Below are 20196 nucleotides of genomic sequence, written 5' to 3' on the forward strand. Positions count from 1 at the left end.
TCATGAGGACTTCAAAATACATTCGGTCCCACAGTACATACAAACGCATATATTGCAAGAAATGTCCAAAGCCAAGTGAGGCGCATGGATGTTTCCTTGGACACAGAGACAGTCAGGGCAGAGTGTGCTGCTAGGTTTGTGACAGCTGGGGCAGAGGGGCTTTGGTTGTATGGCTTAGGGTCAGAGGTGAGAGGTTAGCAGGGCAGGTCACCCTTCCCGTGCTCAAAGAGCTCCAGTCTGGCTGTGTGTCTGCCAGAGGTCCCTGGTCACAGAGTTTACACAACACCTCTACTGAGCATGCTCCAACACCACCAGAGTGACTTTATTTCTTAGTGGCAGTATATTATAGTACCGTAGATGTTAACAAATTCAGCGTATACACATCCGGTGCCCTCCCTGTTAAAATGAAACAAATTAGCACTCATTGGCTCCCTCACATCTATCACTTATAAAAAAAAAGTGTCCCATTCAAATTGTGTTTGATCCAAATAATGCTAACAGAGAGGTGCTACGGAGACCCTTCTCTAATCAGGAAGGTAGAGAATCTTAAAAACAACGTAAGAGGAAATAAACTGTGATGTTTTAAATACTACCAGCTGGATATTTTAGGAGTGTTGAATAAATTGTGGGATTTCTTGGGTCAATGATTCTGAGACAGAGTATAAAAGAAAACTTTAATTCAATCCAAAAAAAATGCTAATGCTACATAATAAAGACATTAGTTTTCACTCAGCAGCAACAGTGAAAAGGGTCATTTTTTTGTCATGTCACTTTCTAGTCACACATTTATAAGAGCTTTGTGGTTGTTGGAGGGGAGAGAGGGTGAGGAGGGTTAAGACAGCTGTCCCTTTCCTTCCTTCCTCTCTGTGTGTGTGTGTGTGTGTGTGTGTGTGTGTGAGTTTCGGTTCATACCTCTGCCACACACAAACTACGCTTGTGTGTGTGTGTGTGTGTGTGTGTGTGTGTGTGTGTGTGTGTGTGTTGAAAGGTAACACCGTGTTGACAGCCCTTAGGTCAGTGGAATCCCTAAATGCCAGAACATGTGTGATGCAAAAAACACACACACACACACACACACACACACACACACACACACACACACAAACACACACACACACACACACACACACACACACACACACACACACACACACACACACACACACGTAGTTTGTGTGTGGCAGAGGTATGAACCGAAACACACACTCACACTCACACACACACACACACACACACACACACACACACACACACAATCAACATTCAAAGTAAACTTCCAGCTAAGACAAAGACCTACTCACTGAAATAAAAGCTGCTTACTAACAGTATATCAATAGCACAATTACATAAGTAGGAGTTATATCTGGGTTTACCCCAGAGGCTGAGAGGGCTATAAAAAGATCATGTGTCCTCCTGAGAAAAGAGCAGAGGCACAGCCCTGTGTGTGTGTGTGTGTGTGTGTGTGTGTGTGTGTGTGTGTGTGTGTGTGTGTTGTTTAAGTAGACACACATACAGCGGCAAGTCAGGCATGAGAGAGAATTCCCAACACCTCTTGAGTTGTCCTGCCTATAACCTCCCGGTTACCGAGTGCACTCAGAATGAACCCAGCACACAATTAATAATGGGATTTAACAATGACTACTGTCAAGCAAACACCCACACCAACTGCCTAGTCCAGTAATGTCACTTTGTCTAGACGCACAGTACTGCTCCTCCCTCCCTTGAGAAAGTAAGTAAAAGTCAAAGAAGGGAGTCAAAGAAATACACAGGGAACTTGTTGCAAAAATTAACATAGCGTACACTGTATTTAAAGCATGTATCAACCACACACATAAAACCACAGTACAAACAGGCACACATGCGACAGTGAAAGAAGAGACAGATAAGCACATAGCTTCACAAATACACACAGACACGCATATCCGGAGGTCTGGCAGCGGTTCATGACCCCCCTCCTTATAGATTAACAGCGTGACCGAAGCTCCTTACTGCACAAAGGAGTGGAGCCGCCTGGATCCCCCATGGCTGCATCTTCACGTTGAGCCCAGCCCAGCACACACCGGCAGCCACCGACCGGACACACACCATCTTCCTGCTCCTCTCTCTCTTGCTCTCCACCTATCTATCTCCTCTCACCCGTCCACCCTCTCTCCCTCCCTGCCTGCCTGCCTTCCTGTCTCTAGTTCTGCTGCTCACAAAGACCGTTTAGAGCTTATCTAACAAAGCAACACACCACACATGCTGCCTATCTCTCCCCTCCATGCTCTCTCTCTCTCTCTCTCTCTCTCTCTCTCTCTCTCTCTCTCTCTAAGTGAGAAAACAGAAATTCTTAGCCTAGCAGCTGCTGCGATGTCACATGACCTTACGCACCCACCCACCCACTCTACCCTCCCTCTAGCCCTCCCTCCTCACACTCCTCCTCCTCCTCCTTCCCCCCATCTCAACCTATAATTCCTCAGCCATTTGTAGATAACAGACACAGGCATGCATGCCCTGCCAAGGCGAGTGGGAGGAGGGGGAGGGTAGAGGAGAGGAGGAGAAGAGGAGCAGAGGAGGAGGGAAGAGTGCTCAGCCGGTCATCACATCTGACCCCATTGCTGGGGAGCGACAGGCAGTGTGTATGTATGTGTGCATGTATAGATGGATAGATGGGGGGGGGGGGGCGTAGGTTAAATATGTGAGGCGCCCTTCCCTTTTTGAGACACAAAAAGCAAGAAGAAAAGAGAAAGAGAAAGAAATAGGACATGTCCTGGCCTGTGTCAAGCCCAACAGCATAAGAGGGAAAACCTTTTGTGTGAGAATATCTGCCTCAATTCAATTCAATTTGCCTAGCAAAGCTGTTCTGTCACAAGGGAAAATGATCCTCAAGTAAAATTAAAGTAAGAGAAAGGCAAACACATACAAAACAAAAAGGTAATGAAATCCATTCTCTCTAAATAAACCTTTACCATTATATACAAACAAGGAAGTCATACCAAAAATGTGCAATCAAACAGTACACAAACACACACACACACACACACACACACACACACACACACACACACACACACACACACACACACACGTACTCCTATTACGAGTTCTTATCAGGGTGAAGGAGACTAATGCATAATAGTTGTTCGGGGGTGGAGGGCTCAGGAAAAGGGTAAAAGCGTGGGTTTGACTTCCCCTCTGTCCATCCTGCTGTCATTGCATGGGTGTGAATGAGTCGTTTCTTTAGTCATTTCCTCCTTCCGTCACTTGCTAGTTTTCTCAGAACAGCGAAGGAGCGAGAGCGTTGACAGGGAGAGAGATTATCTGTGGGGTAAAGCTACACGGTGGCCAGCATTGTGCCAAAGGCCACCTCTCAACAAAGCTCCTTTCTGTTCCGCAGGACTCCCCTGAGAAAGCACAGGACCTCCACACTCTCCTCTGTCGTTTTCTCACTCTTTCGCCCCTTTCCTGTCTCGCATAGCGAGGATCACTGTTTTGGAAAAAGAGTGTCTCTGTGCTGTCTGCGTTAATCTTGTCTGTCTGAAGAAGCATGTATGAAGCAACCACAGCAGCAGACCATATCATAGCAGGGCAGGGACTGAGGGGGTTGCAGGTGCTTACTTAGCTTTCCCAAAAATGATGCTTGTTCACTCTCACTCTGCTGGTACTCAGAGTGTAGCTCATGGGGGCGTCCTAGGGGCCTGGGGGTTGACCAACTTTGTTGCATTTTATCCTCCATCTCTCTTCCCTTATTTCCTGTCGACTCTCCACTCTTGTGCCCAAAACATACAAGAAGAGAAGAGCAGCAGAGAAATCTACGTAACCCTGCAGGTGAAAGCTCATAGCTTACCATAGCATGGTTGAACACTTACTACTTCAAAGGCACTGAAGATAAAAAAAAACAACAGGAGAGACCTCTCTCTGCTGTGCATCTACTTTTTCTTACTAAAACAAAAGCCACGCAAATCAAGGCTCTCTTTTAAGAGTAAGTAAGTAATGATGAATTGCATGATCTAAGCAACCCAGGATGAGTTATGTCTTGTGAATTTCCAGATAAGTGAGCCTGCCGCTACCTCTTAACATCACTCCGTTACAACACTCTTGCTCAGTATTGTACGCAGTCTCTGGCTCTATGTTCTTCAGACATCCAGCAGATGGCACTGTCTCCCAGTTAATCAGAGGGAGTCCTATGTAGATGTGTCACAGTCCTTTAATCCAGTGATACACAAAAGGAAAATAGATTTTAAATGATATTGCTGTGGATTATGAAAAGGACAAAGGCTGTATCCACTTGATAGTTTTAGAACCTTAATGCAAGCAGTACAAAGACATTTTATATTTTGGGATTGTAGCAAAAATGTAAACATATTTGCTGACAACCCAAGGGTCAAAAGGAGTCTCTTACACACCAAGCTTCCTGATGCAATTAACCCTTTGAATGCTGTTATGCCCTAAGGGAAAACAAAACCAAACCCTGAAAGAAAAGGAATGTAGATTACAACAAACCACACACAAACATGATCCTGCCCATACACACACACATAGCAGATTGACTGCTAAATGACATACAGTAAACACACAGTTTTAACACCCTGCTGGGAGTAAAGCCGATCACTAACTCCCATAGTCAAACAAACACACAGTTCAACTCTTTTTCTGGTTGGAAGGCAGATTACTCTCTCTCTCTCTCTCTCTCTCACACACACACCTCTCACATCAGACACAAGCACATGGTCACACACACACACACACACACACACACACACACACACAAACAAACAAACCTCTTGGCTCCTGTACGGCCCGACCAGCGGGGAGATAATGCAGTGGCAGCTCTAGCTTGTGGTTAATCTTTAACCAGGAAGGGATTTGCCTATCAGCTCGTTAAAACTAGCAGGGCAGTGACGCTGGCCCATCTATCCGATCCAGCCACCAACCTGGCTTGGCCAAGTTCAACACAGCATGGAGTGGAACTGTTCTGCCTACACTGTATATCCATGCTTTACTTTACTGGTTCAGTAGATGCTTCTTTTCCAGTGGCTTGGTACACTGTAGAACACTTCAGCTATGCCACAATATTGCGTTGCTGCTTAGGAACGGAGCCAAACTGGTCAGTGTCTTCCCTCAAATGAACAATAAATATGTCAACATAATAAACTCAAGAACTCTAAAAGTCTTGCTGTGCTCAGCTTTGAATACTTTCGTAGCTCCGGTGAAACACAGTCTCTGTGGTTTGGTGTTTTGTTCCACTCCTACATTCCTGTTCTGTTCTTTCTTTACTCTAACCAATAGCACCCTTGGTGTTTTCTGATAATATCTTCTTTGCTGTACTATCAAGAGCTGTATTTGCTAATACAAAACAAACATTTACGGCTGCTTAATATTAAACTGTTTCCACCAGAAACCTATTGGAAGGCTTTTATTGTGAATCAAACCAAATTTGTTGTTATGATTAGCAAACAACTGACAACTGAAATTAGCTTACACAGTGGGCTTTGGACATTTTTAGTGCTTTTTGTTGTCAGGAGACCAGTTCTAAATACTGCAGGGATGAATTGGATACAAGATGTGGCCTTTGGGAACTGGTTAGGTGAGAAGCTGCAGGCCAGCAAGCCTCCAACACATTATCGAGATAAGCAACAGCTTTTACCATGTGGTCATAGATAAGAGGAAACCCCCTTATGGCTCAGATTATGAACTCTGATCACAGTTGCCTATGATAGCACAGTGCAGGTATTAAAAAATGGAGACATCACTCAGTGGGAAAGCATACTTCAACCAGAGGACACAGGTTCAAACATCCACGCTGATAAAATTACCTAGAGTAAGTAGCCCAGTCACCGATACAGGAGGGATTTAGAGTCGGCTTGATGAGTACATGTCCTCATGAAAGGTTGACTGACTTGCTAGCTGGCTAAAGATGTGCTGACAGGGGGATAAAAAGGATGGGAGGAGGGTATATAAGAGGTTCAGCATTAAAGAAACTTCTGACTACATATACTGTAGATAGACAAAACAAATTACCATTGTACCATTGATGCAGCAATGTGGATGACACCAACCTAGCATGATTTTTAAGCTGGACTAGCAGGCATTTAAAAAAATAAATCAAATGTGGTTCATGTAGGTGAAATGAGAGAGCAGGAACCCTAACTCAATAGCAGCTGTAAATGTTCTTACACATGAATACCAGGGCTTAACTGTACAAATAGATGCATGTCACGATCTCTGTCTTGAAAACACACACACACACACACACACACACACACACACACACACACACACACACACACACACACACACACACACACACACACACACACACACACACACACACACACACACACACACACACACACACACACAAACCTGCTCTGGTAGTTCCAGGTTTGTTTGACTTCTGAGATGAGATGTCAGAGAAATCTACCCTAAGGCACTGTAGAACGGATGTGTATGTGTGAGAGTGAATGTGTGTTTGCACACGCACGCACACCTGCGAGTAAATGTCTGTGCACATGCATGCCATCTCTTTTACTCCATACCAAAGAGAAGAGAAAATCCTAATACCAGAGAAATCCTGAAACAGCGTCACAGCAGAATCAAAGGCGACAATTACACTGGTGAATATGAGAGAGAAAAGAAGAAAGGAGGGAAAAAGAAAAGGGAGACCGAGAAACAAGAGAGGGGGGGGGGGGGTGCGAGAGAGAGAAAGAGAGAAAACGAGAGAGAGAGATAGAGAGAGAACGAGAGAGAGCAAGAGATCAATCAAGAAAAAAAACTGGAGAGTATTGCCTGCGTCTGAGCAGCAGAGAAAAGAGTACATCTCCCTCTGACCTAGCTCGCTGCCTGTCACCATCTTCAACCCATTCTCACTCTCACACACACACACACACACACACACACACACACACACACACACACACACACACACACACACACACACACACACACACACACACACACACACACACACACACACACACACACACACACACACCTCTTTGCAAAGAGAGCAGTCTTCCTGTCTTTTACCTTGTGACTTTAAATGATACGGTTGTGTATGTGAGTGTGCATGTGGGCGCACACCTTATTATTCATCCCTCACCTCCTACTTCTCTTCCTTTTCCTCCCCCCCCCACAAACTGCCTGCCAGCAGCTCGCAACAATAACAGAGATTTCAAAAGACCAGCCGGCATCTCTCTCCCTATCTTCACTTTAATTCTCCAACACACAGCCACAGAGAAGCAGATTGTGTCTTGAGGGTAGGCACGAGCTGAGAGGATTTTCTCTCTTCTCCTCCTCCCTGCATCCGACTCACCCACCCCAACAGCGCCATTTCCTCTGTCTGTTAATTACATAGCGGCTGTGGTAGGGGTTGCTGGGGTTGTGTGTGTGTGTACGCATGTCATCTAGGGAGTGTGTGGCTGTGTTCTCTGAGACACCAGTGTGGGCGTATGACAGAACCGTCTGGTTACGCTTCACAACGCTGCTTAGAGAGTGTGAACACACACACACGTACACACATGTACACACACGTGTACACACACACACACACACACACACACACACACACACACACACACACACACACACACAAGCCTTCTGTCTGTGACTCTGGCTCTTTGTGGACCATGCCCCAGGAGTCAAGCTGCTGTCTGTATGGCTGTGCCCTCTGTAGCCTCTTGCTGAGGGGGACACAGCCCTGCCGCTCCCCTGATGAGAGGGCCAGCTTCAGCCCCAGCCCAGCTGTTGGACTGAGATGAGGTAGAGTCAGTTCTTCATCTTCATCATCATCATCATCATCAGGTCCTGTCAACTCTTTCTTTTAATCAACCTCATCTGCTACATAGACAGGAAAAGGCTCTTCCCTGCAGGTCAGGGAGATATGACAGATGTTGCACGTATCACATATACTCTAAGCACAAATAATAGCAAATGCGTGCAAAGAAGGATCTGCCATGGAGCGTATCATGGTTTCTGCACCTGTGATGCACACAGCCCACACAGACCTGGATAAATTGTATTGTTCTATACTGCCTGGGGACTGCCCGGGGGACATCACCGCATGTAACATGTTGCAGTTATCATCATCTTGCAACTTTCTCTCTCCTTCTCTCCCTCTCTCTCCCTCCACAAGCCTCTTCAGGAGAAGAGCACGGTTTTCGCCACCTCCCCTACATGCACCCCTCACTTTATCCTCTGTTCAACCTTTCTCTCCCCTCTATTTTCTCTTTCTCTATGTGATGTACTCTGCTGGGTTGTGGTTGCCTAATTAGCACTCCAAGTGCTCTGCATGGGCCCTGACTCCCAAGTGGCTCCACCGCGCGTACGCGCACATGCACACACACACACACGCATAATTGGTGTGTGTGTTCCCGCTTGTGTCAGAATGTGTGTATGTTGTATGGACTGATGAGTGAACCTCTTTCCTCAGACAAGGAAGACAACCCGCCGTCGCCATGGCCACACATCTCAGCGAATAGCCACAACGACTGCGAAGCTGAGACCCGTGGTGTCCTTTATTCTTTCAAGTATTTGACCACTTATTTGTAGAATAGAAGCTCATTGAAAAATTTGACTATTCTACAACATTTTTGAGGGTCAAACCAGATTATTCTTAATGGCTCATGCGTTCCTGAAAATCTAATTTTTAGAGTACGATTACAATCAACTTTAGCATTAGTATTGCTTGATTGTTAGCTAGACCAGTGGAATGTGGGCAACCCATCAAAATCAGGCCTATGATGAGTGTGCACTGTGGTGATAAATGAATGACCCATTCTTTCTAAAGCACAAATCTTCATGACTTCCCTAGTCTATACGGGACATATCTAAGAAATCAAGATTTTGTTTAAAGATTAGATTTACACAATTACAATATGTTTCACATGACCTTGGATTAAGGTTGAGCGGAAACGATTAGTCGGCTAATTTACCAACAGAAAGATAATTGAGAACTATTTTGATAATTGATGAATAATTTGTTATTTATTAAGCAGGAATAATGAAAAAGTGCACAAATTCCTTAGGTTCTTACTTTGGAAATAGGAGGATTTCCTGCTTCTAGCATATATCAGAGCAAACTGAATACCTCTGATTTTGGACTTTTGGTCAGAAAAAAGGAGACATCTGAAGATATCGCCTTGAGCGCTGTGAAGTTGTGATTGGCCTTTTTTCACTATTTTTTTGGCACAGACCAAACAATTAAATGAAAACATAATCATGCAGATTTAATGATAATAAAAGTGGTTAGTAGTTGCAGCCTTATGAGCAGCTTGAGAGTCAATTTCCAAAACACATGTATGCAGAATATCATTTATTTAATGCTACTAGAAAGCCATGCAATGGCTTTCATGTGGAATATTTCTTTCCGGAGTATTTATTTGATCTATTTAGATTTTGTTTTTTTAAAAGAACAGTGCCCGAAAATGGATACCCTTTAGTAATGCAAATACCAGCCAACTAAAACAAGTTGAGCTGGCAACTAGATCTTCTGTGTTAAAGCACGTTTGACACGGCAACTGTGGCCTACACCAACACAGGCATGCAGCTCTGTCCATAATCTGATTAAAACACATGGCCACAAAGCCCCCCTTCACTTCTTCAGGCACATTTCTGACCTTGCCCTCATACACAAGGAGGCATACTAACAAACAGGCACACACTATGACAGTCAGCTGATATAGCAGAAATCTTGGACCGAGAGAGAGAGAGAGAGAGAGAGAGAGAGAGAGAGAGAGAGAGAGAGAGAGAAACAGACAGACATGTTAAAAAGAGATAGAAGCAGACACAGATAGAGGGAAAAAGAGATGATGATGATGATAGCAAAAGAAAAGGCCTTTGTTGAAGAGTAGCCTTTAGCACAATGCTGGGTTATACTGTGAGAGTGTGACTGGAGAAAGCACAAAGACAAGACAGATACACACACACACACACACACACACACACACACACACACACACACACACACACACACACACACACACACACACACACACACACACACACACACACACACACACACACACACACACAGTATGATACATGCAGAGGACACACACCAATAAATGCTGAATGAAAGAGGCCCCATTTGGTGAGGGCAATAGTCAAGAATGGTCAGTATTGAGTGTGTATGATTCGCTTATCTAATGCTCTCATGTTGCCTGTGTTGGGTTTGTTTGGCTAATGCTTATCAGTCACTGGTGTATGAAAACGACAGCAGCAAACATCAGCTACTCAAACATTCACACACATATTCTAAAGATTCTGTATCTCAAACACAGTTTGGTCCGGTGGCTGTAGCAACGCTGACTTTTTTTGTGTGTGAATGAAAATGTTTTCTTTTTTCAGTTGCCCTCAGACAATTTAATCCAAGCTAAAGATTGAGAATGCAAACAAAGTTAACATTGTGAAAAGGTTGCTGGTAATTAACTCCACTGAACACTGTGCTGTGTGCTCCTGTCTAAATGAAATCACACTGGATATGAAAGCAGCACATGTCCTATGTGGTTCAGGGAATGGGTCTTGCAGCAAGGGATTTCATGACCACGAAGAAAGACCAGCGTGTGTCTGCCTCAATTCAAGAGGCTTGCATTGCGATTTATTTTCACGGGGGAAAAAATGCACAAAAATGAAGTATTGTTTAATGGCGATGCTGGGTGACAGGGACATGCGTCTCTACACAGGCCCAGCTTACAGAGCACGTTAGGCTTGCTCTCTCACAGGAAAAGTAAACACACATTCACAGTGATAAGCAGCTTTATCAGTGACATATGGAGCAAAAGCAGTAAGAATGAGAACAAAAGTCATGAACCACAGGAAGTTTTTGGTTCTCTGGCTATCTACTTCACAACATTTTCCTCTGAATCTGTCTGTCTGTACAGGCGTATGTCCACCCACATATCTGTTCGTCTTCCATTCAGATAAATACTTTATGACCTGTTTGTTCAGCTGTCTTCACTAGTCACCACATTTACAGCTTACCTTTATTACCGGTTTTTACACCCAGTAGGGGAAGATTAGACACACACAATCACTCGCACTTATTCTCTCCATCTAAAAAGGAAAAGGCATCAAACGGGGCCTACTGCCACAAAATGTAACAAGCGTACCTGGAGAGTTCTAGCTAAGAAGACAGAAGAAGAAAGATGAACAGAGAGAAAGAGAGCAGACAAATAAAGAGAGAGAGAAGTGGTAGAAGAGATAGAGACACGTTGGCCTGTATTTCCTAAACATCCAACAGTGGTTTGTCTTTCATCACACAGGCAGACCACACAGCGGCCCTGCCCTGACAAACAAAAAGAGCAGCATGCACTGTGCACCCACATTTTCATACCACCTCAGGACATTGTTGTAATGCTAGTCAAATCCAAGCCTCGCCCAGTCAACACATCCCATTCTCTCTAATAGGGAACTAGGTAAACTCATGCAAAGGCCTCGCTACAGTCTGTGCTATTCAAAGCTATCAAGGGGGGGCTGTTGATAAGGAAATGCAAAGTGGGTCACCTTTAACTCCAGGCTCCTTGTGTAAACAGTATGGGGAGCTGCTTGGGACTCTCCTAATCACTCTCTAAACAGAGCCAGGTGCTGTTGCCACAGACAAACTGTCACCAACACTCTGCTCAACACAGCTGCCGTCTAGCCCCCAGACACTCACAGCACTGCAGGCTACCGCAGCATGACAAACAGCACGACGACACCTGAAAACATGCCAACCTAGTAAAGTTGGCATCACAGTATAAGGGTTCAACTCGTTTTAAATAGCAAATCATAAGCGAGAAAATTCGGTTCCTTGGAGTAAGATTTGCATAAGTAATCACACTCTTATCATGTCCTGAACCATCAGACACATGTGAGTCGTTGACAAGGGAAGACAAATCAACGGAAAGTTAGCCAACTTGCAGCTTCTACCAAGGAGGGTGTGTTTGTTGCCGTAACTTGGTTTGTCGCTCTGTAAATAGGAGCTGACAAAAAGTTTATTTTCATGAAATTTGGTAGGCGGATAAAGAACACTTTGCATTTCAGAAGAAGAAGATCCAGATCGGAGATTTCTGCCACTGAACAATGTGTTTGTTGCAAGTTGTTTGCTATTACTATGACACGCAAATCAAGATGATTCTGACGCCTTGGGAAATGTTTGGGAAATGTTTGGGAAATGTTAGTGGTCAGAGTTTAAATGTCAACATATGTCAAATCACTTTGGAGAACATTTCACTATTCTGGTTTGTTCTCTTACATTGTCGTAGGCAAAGTGGATGTCTGGGGAATAATCTAAACTGCACAGAGAAGTTGTTTTATAGTTCACAATAAGGATACAATTTACCATATAGTATACTGTGGTGTCTGATTACAAAAAGACAGTGTGCACAGCATAGCAGGCAGACAGGCCCAACATGCTTTACATTGGCCAACTCACTGCCTACCCCATCTATATCCAGTTTTAGTTAACATCTATGCCATGAGTCAAAATCATATTATTTTTTTTTTTTTTACATCATCGCAGTTTCTTTGTTTAACCGCAGTTAATTGCTCACATTAGTTAAGGTCCTATTGGCTATGATTGTTGCTGCTAAGTGTTGATTTTGTTTAGATATGCCAAATTATAATTATATAAGTAGTTATTGGTCAGACTATATACTGTATTTTTATTATTATTTCAATTGTTAGTTGTTGGCACAACAAAAATGACAAGGGGGATACAGTTAGAAAAAATGTTTTATGATAATAATGAGGCGTGGTTTACTTCATAGGCTGTGTATTTGTGTTAATACATATTCTGGGTAACATAACAGTGATATATAACCAACAAATATATCCTGGAATTCATTCAAAACTTTAATTTGTTAAAAAAGTAATATATAATTAAATAAATATTTTTAAATTTGACTGAAATAGACAATTATATTGTTAATCGCAATGACTTCAGAGAGAATTAGTTGTTCAGCAAAATTTGGAATTGTTACAAGCTCTACAAACTTGTAGCTCCCATATCTTGTAGCAGTGACTGATCCTAATCTAGCAGCTCCCTGGCATGCTCACTGTTCTGCTCCACAGACTCAGAGTTATGTGGTTACAACAACAACAACAAAAAACACTGAGACATGACAACAACTATTCTATTCTCTTACTGTTTTCTGAAGATATATTTAAAAAAGTTTACATTAGTATAATACTGTTGGTTAAGAAGACACATAATGCTGAAAAGCGGTGATCAGAGATTATCCTGTGACAGCAGTCACGAGTCAAATGCTAGGTTAAGTGTATGTGTTCATACAGTATGGAAGGTTTTCTGTATGTAAGTGGTTATAGTGCAGTGGTGACATGTGGCTGCCATCAGTGGTAAAGGTGATAGTTCAACTTCAGAAAGAAGATAAATCACTGAAAGCCCTTTGAGAGCACATACATCCACTATGGCTTAATCTGGATCAAGATCTTCATCAAAATACACATAGTGATTGACACCCATTCATTCATTAAATCCATATTCATGAGAAAAACAGCAAAAATGCTCAAATTCCTGGATCCACAACAAAACTACACTGGGCATTTTATTTATTTCAATTTCTGTTTTGACACCTGGTACCTTACAAATAGACACTTGGCCACAGCCTCCTTGGTGAGATCATGATTGTCTATTATACTGAAATAAAGAATTATCAAAAGTTACTGTCCACATAAAAATATGTAAAATGTTTTTTGTTTCTTTGGAACTCTGTGAGTGGTAATCGAGTAGGTGAAACTTAAACTCCACATTTCAGCAACAAGTGAAATAGAACAATAATATCTTACTATATAGCTATGCATCTATTGTCTTCCATTGTGAACGGATGAAAATAAATGTGCCCTCTCATTCATTTGTATTTCCCCCATAGTGTAATTTTCGGAACATTGTGCAGCTGTAAGCCATTTCCGGGGTCTTAGAAAACCAGGCTGTAAGCCATATAAGTACCAGTAAGATAATAATGGATATACCACAATATGCACAAAATGACAGCACACAGGTACGGTACATGGCAGACAGATGCCCAAGTAATGAATGACCTATTTCCAGCACCAGTAGCTGTTAAAGACATCAGTAGGACAGTCTCACTATAAAAACCAGGAGGCTCTAATTCCCTGCACTTGCAGTTATGGCAAACCTTATCAGCAGCAGCTAAAACACACAACAAGGCTCCTACTGGCTGCAGATAAACTCAACCCGCAGCACAGTGTGCTCAGTAAAGCCTGTTGCTCCACGGCTATGTTTGTGGACCGTGTTTTAAACCCGAGAGGTGTGTGTGATGAGCGTGATGAGTGGTGCGTGTGTGTGTTTGTGTGTGTTCCCTACAGAAGCAGCTGTTGTACGCGCCTGCAGTTCAAGAGAAGTGAAGGAGCGCGTGGGAAGTGATTCAACACGCTCCACCTGCCGCACGCACGCCGCACGCACGCAACGCGCGCGCACGCGCACACACACACACACACACACACACACACACACACACACACACACACACACACACACACACACACACACACTTCACCCGAGAGCACCAAATGGTCAACATGTGTCACTATCGCAGTCACAGTCACATTAATGCAGAGAAAATGCCCCTTTCAAAGACAGGCTTTTACTGCTCTGTAGGAGCAGCCCTGACCAGACGCTCTCCAATAATTTTAAAGGAGCCAGCATGACTGGAGACTACGAATTACCAGCCAAGTAAAGCCAATAATACAATTTTACATAAAGGGCCTACAGTGAGCGTTACGTTACGCAGAAACCCTCTGGGCTGTGCTTTACATAATTATCACAACAGCGCACCGGGTAACAATGTTACAAGAAGTTAATTTGAAGGGGTGGCGGTCGCCCACTATTCCTTTCAGTCATTTAGGATAATCTGCATTTTAAAAACACAATTGTCTGAAACCCTTTAACAAGACGGCATATGGGGAAAAACAGCTTAAAATCGCCATCTGAACGCACCGGAGTGGCTCTTCTTTCGTTCTCTTTCAGTTGCACTGACTCTTCCTTGTCTTTCTTGTCTCTCATTTTCACACACACACGCGCGCGCGCGCACGCACACACACACACACACACACACACACACACACACACACACACACACACACACACACACACACACACAGCACGCAGCACGCACACCCGCGTACATACACAAGGGCTAGGCACCGACCTTCGAAAAAAAGAGAAAAAAACTAGCACCCGTTTCCTCGATATCGTAATGACTTCCTTAACAAAACCGTCGTTGTATGCTCGCTCGTTTACACATACAACCGGGTTTGAAAACATAACTACAGATTTACACAGAATTACTCACCGCAAACAAGTATGGGCTTAATCCAGTGTTAATAAATTAGTAAATGTCTCCCTCCGTTAGCGGTGAAAGCGCGGATCCATCCCTCCGTCAAGAACAGAGAGTCTGCACTTTTGTTGTCACGCAGGAAGCTCCGACGCCTAGCGAGGCCACAGGGACGGAGCAAAGCAGAGCGCCGGGGAGAGGAGGAGAGAGGCGGCCGGCTGCTGGGAGCCAGGAGGTGGGGCTTCCTCTCCGGCGGGGGCCGGACAGACAGTCAGACAGACAGACGAGCCTGAGGGGGGCGGGGGATAGAAGCACCTGCTCCCCCCGTCACGCCTCCAGTCCACAGGGCTGACCCCGCATTGTCCCCCAATAGGATAAAGAATGTATCGTCCATCCCCAACCGGGATGGAAAGAGTCACTTCCTGTTAGTAAAAATAACCACACATCTGTGACTAACTTATATCTACAAGTTCAATATGACAAATAAAAGGACACCAAATGAATAGCCATTCGTTTATAATTCATCCAATATTCTGAAAGAACAATCATGTTGTAGTCATGTTTTGACTGACACCGTTGCCTAACTATTGGTGTTTGTTTATAATGTTTTAATAGCCTATGTTGCCTTTCTCATACAATGCTAATAATAATAATTAGATTTGAACTGCAATGATCTGAGAAGTGAATAATGAATTAACTGATTAATGAAGACATTTTCTGCAGATTTGTGATGCTACCATGCAAAATACAAAGCAGACTATGGCTTATTTTTTTTAAAATAGTCCTATGGTAACTACATAAAGAAACACTACAGGATTTATTCTGTAATTGATGTCTTTGTCCTCAATTGTGTGTTCACACTAAACTTGCTGTACATAATTTAATTTCTCAAATAATACTTCCTATACTACCTATTATACTAGTTATGATATTAGTATATCCAAAAACATGTGATGTGAAGCTACTATCATATGATCATATAAGTGGTCCATACTAATAAATATCTTAAATCTCGATGAATAAGACCCCTTTGTTTTGCTTGTTACTAATATTGCATGACCTTACAGTATACAGTAGGTTAATAAAAAGGAGAGAGTAATTCCACCAAGTGTCCACAAGGGGACAGCCACCCACCAAAATCCCAAAGAAGCCTCAGCTGACAACCTCTACCCCTGCCTGGCTTATTAATGGTTTTACTGTGGATTAGATACCAGTGACTGCACAGGCTGTAAAATCAAAGCCACACTTGTAAGCAGGGTGTGCTCCCAAAGCCAAGGATGAAACTGAGGATTAAGCAGGTGATGGCTGGGGAGGAAGTGGGATGAGGCCCTTTTCAGATTGTGCTGTAAATTGCTAATTGCTTTAATGCATTGGATCAAATCCAAGTCTAATTATGAATGCCACAGCCTACTTCCCCATGCTCACAAAAGGCACAGCACACATTGAAAAGAAACACTACCCTTTAAGAGGCATGATCTTTGTTCTTGTATACGAGTGAGTGAGTGAGTCAGTGTGTGTGTGTGTGTGTGTGTGTGTGTATGTGTGTGACGATGCATTTGTGCAGTTCGGGATAATGTCAGCATGTCTTGTCTTTCATCCAAGTGATAGTGTATCCCTCACCTCTACTTGACCTGCAAGAGAGAGCGAGAGGGAGCAGGTAGACAAGGTATCCTGACTAACGATGCCGCACCGAGACCTCAGCCTTTGATCTGCCTGCTGTCTGTACACATGCTACCCCCAGGACAGCTCTCTAGACACCAAGGCAGCCCCTTCTGGTCAATTAGTCAAATAATCAGTCATTTAGGTATTAAATTGTCTTAGCTGATTACTACATTTTTAGTTAATTAGTCATTTTCTAGTCTTTTTATCCCTGATCACTAATGAGTTATTAATATTTAGTCAATTCTGGGGATTAGTCATTGCTATTAGGGATAATTCATTATAAGAAAATCACATCTCCAGCATCACATTAATATTCACAACTATGTTTTGATCCCTCAGCATGACTGCATTTAGCCTCGTGAGACCGTCCTGATCTCGCGAGCTCCAGTTTTCCACTCGCAGATCAGTCTGGCATCTTGAGATAGAGAAAATTTGGAGCCGTTCGCCAAACGACCAACCAATCAGCGTTTGTTTTGAGGCTGGTTTAGGTATGACACAACGAGAAGCAACAGATGGTGTATCCAATCAGCTAATGTTTTTTTCTCAAGGATCCTTCTTTTGGAATATGGACCGGGAACCTGAAATGGTGCCTTTTATTCGTAAATTCTCATTACACAAACTGCAAATATCCTTTACCGACCTGTTGCTTGCTCGCTGAGCTAACAAGCTATGCTTTGCCTGCAGCAGCAGGGGTAGCCTGGCTTGTGGTTGTGTTTTCATACGCTTCGTTGATCTGATTGGTTGATTTGGCCCGTCTATCACCAACATAGGTAGTGATAGACAGATGGTTTATCCAATCAGCTAAGCAGTATTTTCAACCCTTCCCAAAAGAGGAACAGAATACTGGGAAAACATTTTTTATATCCTAAACAGCTTTTATCACAAAGTGTAATTAACATATGACCTAAGGAGTCTGAAAAAGGCTTTAAAATGTCCACAGAGTGGTTAAACATTTATGTTTTCGTTACCGACTATCAAAAATACACATTTGCACTGTGAATCTCCAACAATGAACCTTTGCTAATTGCTATTCCTCTTCTCAGCCGCAGGTGCACCACTGTGCAACTATGGGAGGCTGCAGGGTATTCCTCTCCTACTCCTGTCCTCTTTCACCAGCCCTTCTTTACCTACTCCACCTTTTCTTGATGCAAAACGGCACCCATTCCCACCATCCCCCATTGATTTGACTACTTGTCATTTTACATCCTTGTTCCTAACATTGCCTCCTCCCCCGCCTCCTTATCTTTGAGGCCTTTACCTATCTATGCACCATTTCTCTCTCTCTCTCTCTCTCTCTCTCTCTCTCTCTCTCTCTCAGCGGCAGACCTGGCCTTAGGCATCGTTAGCTTAATTTAATAAAGGGGCTTAAGCTTTTGAGAGGCTTTTGAAGGATCTGACTGCTGTTACATTCATTACAATCTATCAGCCACTAGAGACACAGCCGTTTAGCATGGCTGAGAAAAAGAGCGCGTGTGTGTGTGTGTGTGTGTGTGTGTGTGTGTGTGTGTGTGTGTAGAGATTGTAATAAAAATGGTTCTAATTATTAGAGCTATGATGGAATCACACACCTTGTAAACTCACAACTCACTCCCGCTCTACCTAGTGAAATGCTGTGTATGTGTGTGTGTGTGTGTGTGTGTGTGTGTGTGTGTGTGTGTGTGTGTGTGTGTGTGTGTGTGTCAGCATATACATCTTGTGCACGCCAGTATGCACATTGACGGGGGAAAGGAGCGTCTGGTGGATGAATTGCTCAGCCCTGTGAAAGCATGCACGCTTTCCTCCCCCTCGGCATCTAAAAAGAATGGCTCATTCACCTCCTTTTTGAACTCCCTTGCTTCTCTCAAAGACAAATGGCAGAAACTCCCCCCCCCCCACCTCCTGCCTCGCCTCCATTATGTGGACGACAAGTGGCAGCGCTTTTAGCCTTCGCCATGGGGAGACACACTCGGAAAGGATGGGTTAGAAAAGACTTCAGCCCCCCTTGTGGACATCCTGCCTGGGCCCCCTTTTTATTCCGAGCCTAGTATCCAGACTATCCTAGGCTTTGCCTCCTACCTTCATCACCCATACAACACCTCAGCAAACCAATTATCTAAACAAGCACAAAACTGCAGAAGAAAACCAATAGGCTTTGTGTATGTCTGTGCATGTACAAGCATATGTGCATATGCTTATGTGAGTGAGGGCTGCAGGGCATGTGAATTACTTCTGGGGTGTGTTCCACATTCTTCCCAGGCAGATATTAAATTAAGGTGATAGAGGTAATTAACATGCAGATCAGATGCTACACAGAAGACATAAGAGGGGCTACGCAAAGTGACAGGTTAAGCGAGAAAGAGAGAGCGAGAGAGGGATGGATGGATGGATGGATGGATGGATGGATGGATGGATGGATGGATGGATGGATGGAAAGACAGAGTGAGTAAAGGGAGAAATAACAAGGATGAGTGAGGGCCTGCTCTGTTTTTTACCTTGCTAACTGACCTGCTGTCATCATGGTGTTGCCACACAGCTGTGTGCACAGCTGTCCTACACATAGGAATAATATAATACCAGCAGAAAGAAAGCATAGAGTTATTTTCTTGATTAATTGTTGTAGCTCTAAATGCGATCTAGTAGAAAATAAACTAAGATTTAAGCTTTGGTCATTCTATAACCCTAACCCTAAGCCATTGTTATGAAAAAAAATGTTTAAGGAAACAAAAACAAAATCTAAAGGAATCGAAAACAAAGTTTAAAGGAATCAAGATATCTTTATTTGTAAAGATATACCAAGAGGTGGTAACAACAAGAAAATATTTGTATTTACCAGTTTATTAGGTAGAGTCTAATGCAACTGAATACAATGCCCCTACAATAAATCTGGTCTTTGTTAAGCTTAAAATAAGTGTACCCCCATTTTAAAATTTCAAATGACATTACCAAAAAAAAGTATACTGTAATATATTCTGTAAAAAAAATAATAGACAAATATAATATTGAGATCCAAAACAAAGCATCACCAACTTAAACTGCAAAAGTACTTATACAGTCCAATTAGTGATAGAGACTAAACAGTTTTTTGCTTGCCTGACCCTTTACCCCAGACCCTAGCCATCAAGGCAAACACCACCAGACATCGTCTAACTGATAGCCACACAGGACCAATCACGAGACACTTGCACATCCTTCAGCCAGTTAGAAATGCAGGGGAGGGGCTGTCTTCAGGCCTGTGTGTGCTAGAGTAGACTTTGAGGAGATTAAATGAGGGTTGCAGAGTAAT

General features: G+C 43.3%; 1 protein-coding gene across 3 annotated transcripts in view; it reads right to left on the reverse strand.

Moving 5' to 3' along the window:
• Window positions 1-20196, reverse strand: part of gse1b (Gse1 coiled-coil protein b) — a 172995-nt gene that overhangs the window by 26867 nt on the left and 125932 nt on the right. The window lies entirely within an intron of this gene.

The sequence above is a fragment of the Perca flavescens genome, chromosome 1, assembly GCF_004354835.1.
Source record: "Perca flavescens isolate YP-PL-M2 chromosome 1, PFLA_1.0, whole genome shotgun sequence".
Classification (NCBI taxonomy): domain Eukaryota; kingdom Metazoa; phylum Chordata; class Actinopteri; order Perciformes; family Percidae; genus Perca; species Perca flavescens.